A 6,964-nucleotide genomic window follows, 5' to 3' on the forward strand; every position below is an offset into this window, starting at 1 on the left:
ACCCCACAGCCAGTTACCCTCTTTCAGACTCCTGGCATCTGTATCCAAATCAGACAGCATTTCCGGAAGTGAATTTTTACCACTGAGGTTGAGAATGTTACTTGACAAAGAAAAGAAGATCATCCAATTTCAGGAGGGTTGAAACCTCATGACACTTCCTGCCCTTTTGGGAAACTTGCGTACATTAAAAGCTTCTTAAAAATCAAGAATCACTTTTGCCCCGAAATAACATAATTTCTTAACCCTCTCCTCATAATTTTTGATGTTACAATCACTTATGCTTGAGGGTAAAGACATCAGCCTGAAGCGGGGAAAACAGCCTGAAGCAGATGTGGAAAAAATTTGTAAGATTTAAAACTACACCCTGTTTTACATCTCTGGCTCTGTTGTACAGGGTCATCTCATGATGAGTGAAAAGAAGGAAAACCCACAAAGCCAACCTATTGGGTGGGTGGAGGAGAAGAAGAAAGACATTTTTAAAAACATTTTTTTTTGTTCAAACTGGTATCACTTGCTCAAGACAAAAAATAAAAATAAAAAAACAAAAAACAAAAAACCAAAAAAAACCCTAAATTACAAATATTGTTAAGAGCTTGGATTTTTTTTCATGAACTAATTTGCATCAATGCAATTGCTTTTATGTATGCCCCTATGAGTATTTGAAATCATGTATAGGTTTTTATCGGTTTTGTTTTAAAAAAAATGTTTTCTCATCACAAGAATGTGCAATCATTTATAATAAAGATATGAAGGATCCCAAACACTGAGGCCACCGGGCTGGCAATAGAGTAGAAAAAAATTAACAATTCTCCGCAGTCTCTTCATTTGACCTTTAAACTTAGTTTTATCATTTTTGCCTGAAGAACTCTGAATTCTCAAAACTCGTCTGAGCCCTTTACTCTGGGTAATGAGTAAGTATGAAAATGTCTTCGCAGGCCAGCTATGGGGGCCGGGGGGGAGTGGGCTATCGGTGTCTCTGATCATCCACATTTGTATGAATACTGAATGTCATCAAAAGGATGACTGGAAATTGATAGAAACATTCCAATACTGGTGATAAGTACATTGATTTTAATTTGGAAAATATAAGAAAAAGGTCATCTAGAAGGCATCTACCTGTGAAAGCCCAGAGTTCCAAGAGAAACCAGGTAAGGTGCTCTCCTATTTTATTTTATTTTATTTTATTTTCAACGTTTTATTTATTTTTGGGACAGAGAGAGAGACAGAGCATGAACGGGGGAGGGGCAGAGAGAGAGGGAGACACAGAATCGGAAACAGGCTCCAGGCTCTGAGCCATCAGCCCAGAGCCTGACGCGGGGCTCGAACTCACGGACCGCGAGATCGTGACCTGGCTGAAGTCGGACGCTTAACCGACTGCGCCACCCAGGCGCCCCAATGCTCTCCTATTTTAAAAGCCAGCCCCACTTTTAAGAAGCAGGCCAAGTGATTCCGATGCAGGCAGCTGTTTAGAAGACTATACTGTGAAAAACCCTCTTAATTGGGAAGAGACCAAATATTTCATTAATGAACATCTAGTACTTGCCTAACACTGATGGGTGCTTTACACACATTATCATCATTCCTTATAATAACCTTATGAATGAATAAGTGTCATTATTCCAATTTGCAGATAATAAGGAGAGCCCAAGAATATGGCCCAAGAATAAGTGACCTAAAAAAGAAACAGAGGATTAAGGGTTGAGGTCCATGTTCTGTTGGCTATTTCTTTTCCTTCCCCAAAACTTCCTCCTTTGGCTCACATGTCAATCAATTCTGAGCATCAGGAAATTACTCTTGGGACAGCAGGGTGACTCAGTTGATCGAGCGTCTGACTTTTGACTTCAGCTCAGGACCACACTCAGTAAAAGTATGGAGAAAAATGTCTCCTGGGTCCAACTTGGCTCTAACCAACAGCAGTGGGCCTCTCCAATTGAATTTTTAAAGAATTATTCATCATCATCTTTTTTTTTTTTTTGGTCTGAAAATTGGATATTTCTCACAAAAGAAAATTTTGGGGGTGTGTGTGGTTACAATCAGGTTTGTGGATAATGATTTGTGTTTTTATAAACCAATCCTGTTACTTCTGATGGCTCTACTGTCCTTAGGAAAGTTGGTGTGTTTTCCTCTTCCTTTATATCGGTTTTCCATTCTTTCTTATACCCAGATGCTAAAATTAGATTTAGGGCAGCATAATTATGCCATAATTACCATGATCATATTTTCCTGCCATTGAAAACAAGTACCAATTTTGATTTTCCCCCAAACTTCAACAGATGCTATCTCTCTATAGTGTCGTAAATTAGTGTCAGAGTGTATCTAAATGTAAAGGCCATTTTCCTGAACTTGTGAGGGTTGTGCCGAACACACTGCTTCACTGAAGGTAATTGTTTCCAAGAATTATCATTTTTTTCTATTGATAACTTTATTCCAGAGAGCTTAATTATTCTCTAATTACCTTGCAAACTGTCTTATTTTACTGTCCAGAAAGAAACTTAATATCTCTGCCAAAAAACTTTATTTTACAAACAAGACGCAGAGAATCAGGGAAGGAAAATGACTTGTTCAGGGTCACTCAGCAAGTCCGAAACAGAGTTGGGGTTAGATATTTTAATCCCCAAAAGCTTTTTATGATATCACACTGACTTTATCAGTTTTTTTTTAATGTTTATTGATTTATTTCAAAAGAGAGAGAACGTGTGCTTGTGCGAGTGGGGGAGGGGCAGAGAGAGAGGGATAGAGAGAGAATTCCAAGCAGAATCTGTGCTGTCAGCATGGAGCCCGACGTGGGGCTTGACCTCACAAACCCCAAGATCATGACCTGAGCCAAAATCAAGAGTCAGACCCTTAACCACTAACCCACCCAGGCATCCCTGACTTAATCAGATTTTAGTCTTGAAGACTAAGACTGGAATCTTAATTCTGGCTAGCTGTCTGGGCCTTACTGCTTTTGAGCAAAAGAAGATTAAGGATATGGGAAGGAGACCAAAGTTCACCGCTTCTGGAATAGAGCGAAGCACCTCATGTCTCAGTAAAACCTTGGGAGATAGGATGCTGCTGTTTACCTGGGATTGAGAGCATTCCTACTCTCTTCTCTAGCTGGTTCTTGGCTGAGAGGAACAACACTCTGACATTCATTCACTCCTTAAACACTTAGTGACTGACAACCTTCCATATATAGTCCTTGGGGATGAAGGACAGGCGACACCATTTCCCCTCCAGCACCACCTCGTCCCAAGAACATAAACTCCCACTCCAGTGATAGGTGGAGATATTATAAACCCACAGTTACCCTACAGGTTGGTACCATTTTTTGATCAGAGTTGATCGTGAGATTTATTTTTAGCCCTATTTCTCATTTTATCGTAAGGTAACTGTTTCTTTTTCCTGCTTTCCCAGAAACATTGCTTTACTCAATGAATTTTAATTTATATTTTAATTGAGTATTTTTTGAGCTGTGCTATCAATAAAGAACTGAATCAGGCAAGGTTCCTATCTTCAAAAACTTGCAATCTAGTAGAGTAAACGAAATAAGTATATAATCATAATTCAGATTAGAGACTGAATATTCATCTTCAAAACTAAAGTATTAAGGAATTAAGATAAAGGTGGCATTTATATTGATCTTTAAAGAATTTGGAGGTGGAGGGTCTTGATATCCCATTAGGTGGGGAGAGGAATTAAGTGCAAAACGCAGTAGGAGGTGCAGGAGATGGCAGGTTAGAGAAAGGGAGAGTTTCTCCTTGGGCAGCTCATACACTGTAGGGGCCATCTTGGGATCAACAGAAGCCCACATACTATGCTGAAACAAAATCAAGATTAGACCAGAACTATGTTCTGTCCCTTATTTCTCCTAATCACCATCATCACATGCAAAATCCTCACACATGCATAACACACACACGTACACACACACACACACACACACACACAGAATCATGCATATTTTCTCCAGTTTTTTTTTAAATTTTTTTTTCAACGTTTATTTATTTTTGGGACAGAGAGAGACAGAGCATGAACGAGGGAGGGAGACACAGAATCGGAAACAGGCTCCAGGCTCTGAGCCATCAGCCCAGAGCCCGACCGCGAGATCGTGACCTGGCTGAAGTCGGACGCTTAACCGACTGCGCCACCCAGGCGCCCCATTTTCTCCAGTTTTAAAGCAACTAAGTTCTTTAGAAAAGAATATGTGAGCCCTCTGCAAGTTCATGGATATATTCATGAGACAGAACAGAGGAAGTGTGGACTCCAAAGCAAAACATGTAGTCCCCTCCACTAACACTATTATTGGTTTGCTCATCGTGGATTCCCTGAACAAGGGTTATAGACCTCTAGACAATAGTCCCACTGGGATAAAATGTGATTCTCTGACTTTCTCTACTCAGATGGAAGCAAGAGAGAGACCCCCAAGGGACATAAAAGTAGAGGACTTAACATGGGTTAAAGACACATAGTTTCAAAATTTATCTGAATGAATAATTTCATGGAAGATTCACAGGAGGAAAGTGATATTTGTCAAACAGATCTTACATTTCAGATGCTTTAAAATATACTATCTCCACTTTCAGATGGAAAAATTCAGCCACATAGAAGTTATATAATTCTCATAGGTCAAATGCTGCTGATTGGAAAGTCTGAGATTCTGACTTATGTCCATGTAAAAAACAACTCTTCCCGGAGACTATACCATGCTGGGATATTGGTAACTATTATCATTTACTGCATACTTAATTATCCCCAACATATATTACACATTTAATTGTAACAAAAGGCAACTCTAATGGGCAATATCATGCTCATGGTACAGACAAGGAAAAAAGAGAAAAAGGTAATAATAAAATTTACACACCTAATATTAGAGGTCATCAAGAGGAAGTGACCATCACTGGTCCCAGGGCAGTCAGAGGCTCCTCATTTTTCCCTTGTCCCTGGAATGTGCATTTGTCCACCGTTTCCACACTAAGAGCTGTTTCAAGGACATGGCCTTGAGAGAGTAAGATGTTATTGAGACCATCTGAATGCCGTTGAACTTTTAACAATCTGGTGGGTGGACACAGGGAGCTACTTGGCTTGTGGCCAAGTCAAGCTCGTTTGTAAGTCCTCTTGCTTATTAAACCTGCCACCCACCTGCCTGGAGTGTTGGGCCTCTCGCATCAGTCTCTCCTTTCCTTCTGTATGGGGGCAGTTCCAGTTTCATTTAAAGAGCTCCCAATGTGGCAAACCAACAGCTAAAAAGTAGATTTGGGATTGAGGCTCAAGTGTGTGTAAATCAAAACTTGTGTCCATTCCACTAAATCAGTGTCCCATTATCCCTTTGAGATTCACCTAGAAAGAGCAAGCTTACCTTGATATCAAATGGCTTTTTGTGGTCCCTTCCAGGCCAGAGTGTTGAGACTCATCTGCTTCTTGTGGTTACTCAATGGTGCCGTAATCCCTTGGGCTCTTGCTTTTACACACATTGCACACTGCGCTGTCACTGCATATTTATACATGTGCCCAGCCAGAGTATGCACTGCAACATATCCTGTTAGGGCCAGCCCTTAGTGACTGTCCATTTCCAGGGACCAGTGGGTTGCCTGGCACAGAGCAGGAACTCAAGAAGTTTGGTTGAATGTCTACTCTGATGGAAAGGTCTTCCACAGGCAAGTCGTGGAGTGAAGGGCTGAGTTCATGCCTAAGTTCCTCAGTTATTTCTGAGGTTCTGGGACAGCTTGGGGCAGCTAAAAAGAGACCAGAAACCAGGACATCCAACACGAACTGCAGCGCCCAGCCATTTGATGACTATGTCACAACAGCATTTTCTCATTTCCTTCAGAAGAAGCATTTACAAACGGGATTCCAGAGAAATCACAGAGAATGGTCACTCCGGTCTCTTCACAATAGAACTGTTCATTTGTGGCAATGGACAGCCTGGGCAGGAAAAGATGATCAGGACAGTCTGACCCAGAGGACAAGCCATCGATGGCGCTTCCTTTAGCAGCCACTTCCTAGCCTTCCTTTGCCAAAGGTAACCAAGAGTCACAGTCACCAGATAATGACAAGGTTTATTTGTTTTTCCCTTAGTCACAGACAAGATGCAGAAAAAGCACAGTCAATGGCTTTACATTCCTTGAAAAATTGCTTGGACAATCAGACACCGTACCGGACATATTGCTTGGGCTGACACATTTAATTCCCCAAACACCCTATGTGGTAGGTCGCAGGGGTTGTTCCTGGTGTCTGTACCCAATGGCTGCTTGAAACATGTTTGTTGGATAAATGAGTGGGGTATATTCCAGCTTGGCTGAGCCAGATTACAATTAAAAAAAAAAAAAAACACAGAACGTATGAGAGAGAAAACTCCTGGAGAGGGTATCTTAAGCCAAGATAATTCCGCACTGAATAGTTGTGCAAGTGTTACTAAGGCTCAAGAACAAAATTCTCTGCTCACAAATGAATGTGGACACTGCTTTGCACTCAATTCAGAGCAACAACGAGAGAAATGCAAGGCTCAAGGGAGAAATGGAAGTTAAGAGTGTCTTAAACGGCTTTCCCCCATCCCCCCAAAATAGTTTAATACAGACACTGCATGGAGAAAGTTTGTCCACACATACATTGATGGGGACCTGTGCAAGGCAGAATTGACCAGAGAAAGAAATTGACCCAGGATGTGGTTGCATGTTCATGTCAAACTGCACAGAGCCCTCAACTGCAGCAGGAGACTGGAACTTTGTATGCCCACAGGAGTCAGTCATTGTCCAGGCCAGGGATCCCTGGGGGACATGGCCTTGAGTGAAGAAAACTCTGTTGCCAAGAAAGAGTTTTAGCCAAAGGACAGCTGAAGACATGGGTATGCGGCACTACAGAAAGAATCCAGGAGGGAAACCAGAGTATCCTCCAGAAAGACATGATGTATGTGGATTTCCTTCTGAAATAGGCGGATGCAGAGTGCCAAACTGTAGGTAAGAGATTTCTCTCAACTGAGTTT

Source organism: Leopardus geoffroyi, chromosome C3 (assembly GCF_018350155.1).
Source record: "Leopardus geoffroyi isolate Oge1 chromosome C3, O.geoffroyi_Oge1_pat1.0, whole genome shotgun sequence".
Lineage (NCBI taxonomy): Eukaryota > Metazoa > Chordata > Mammalia > Carnivora > Felidae > Leopardus > Leopardus geoffroyi.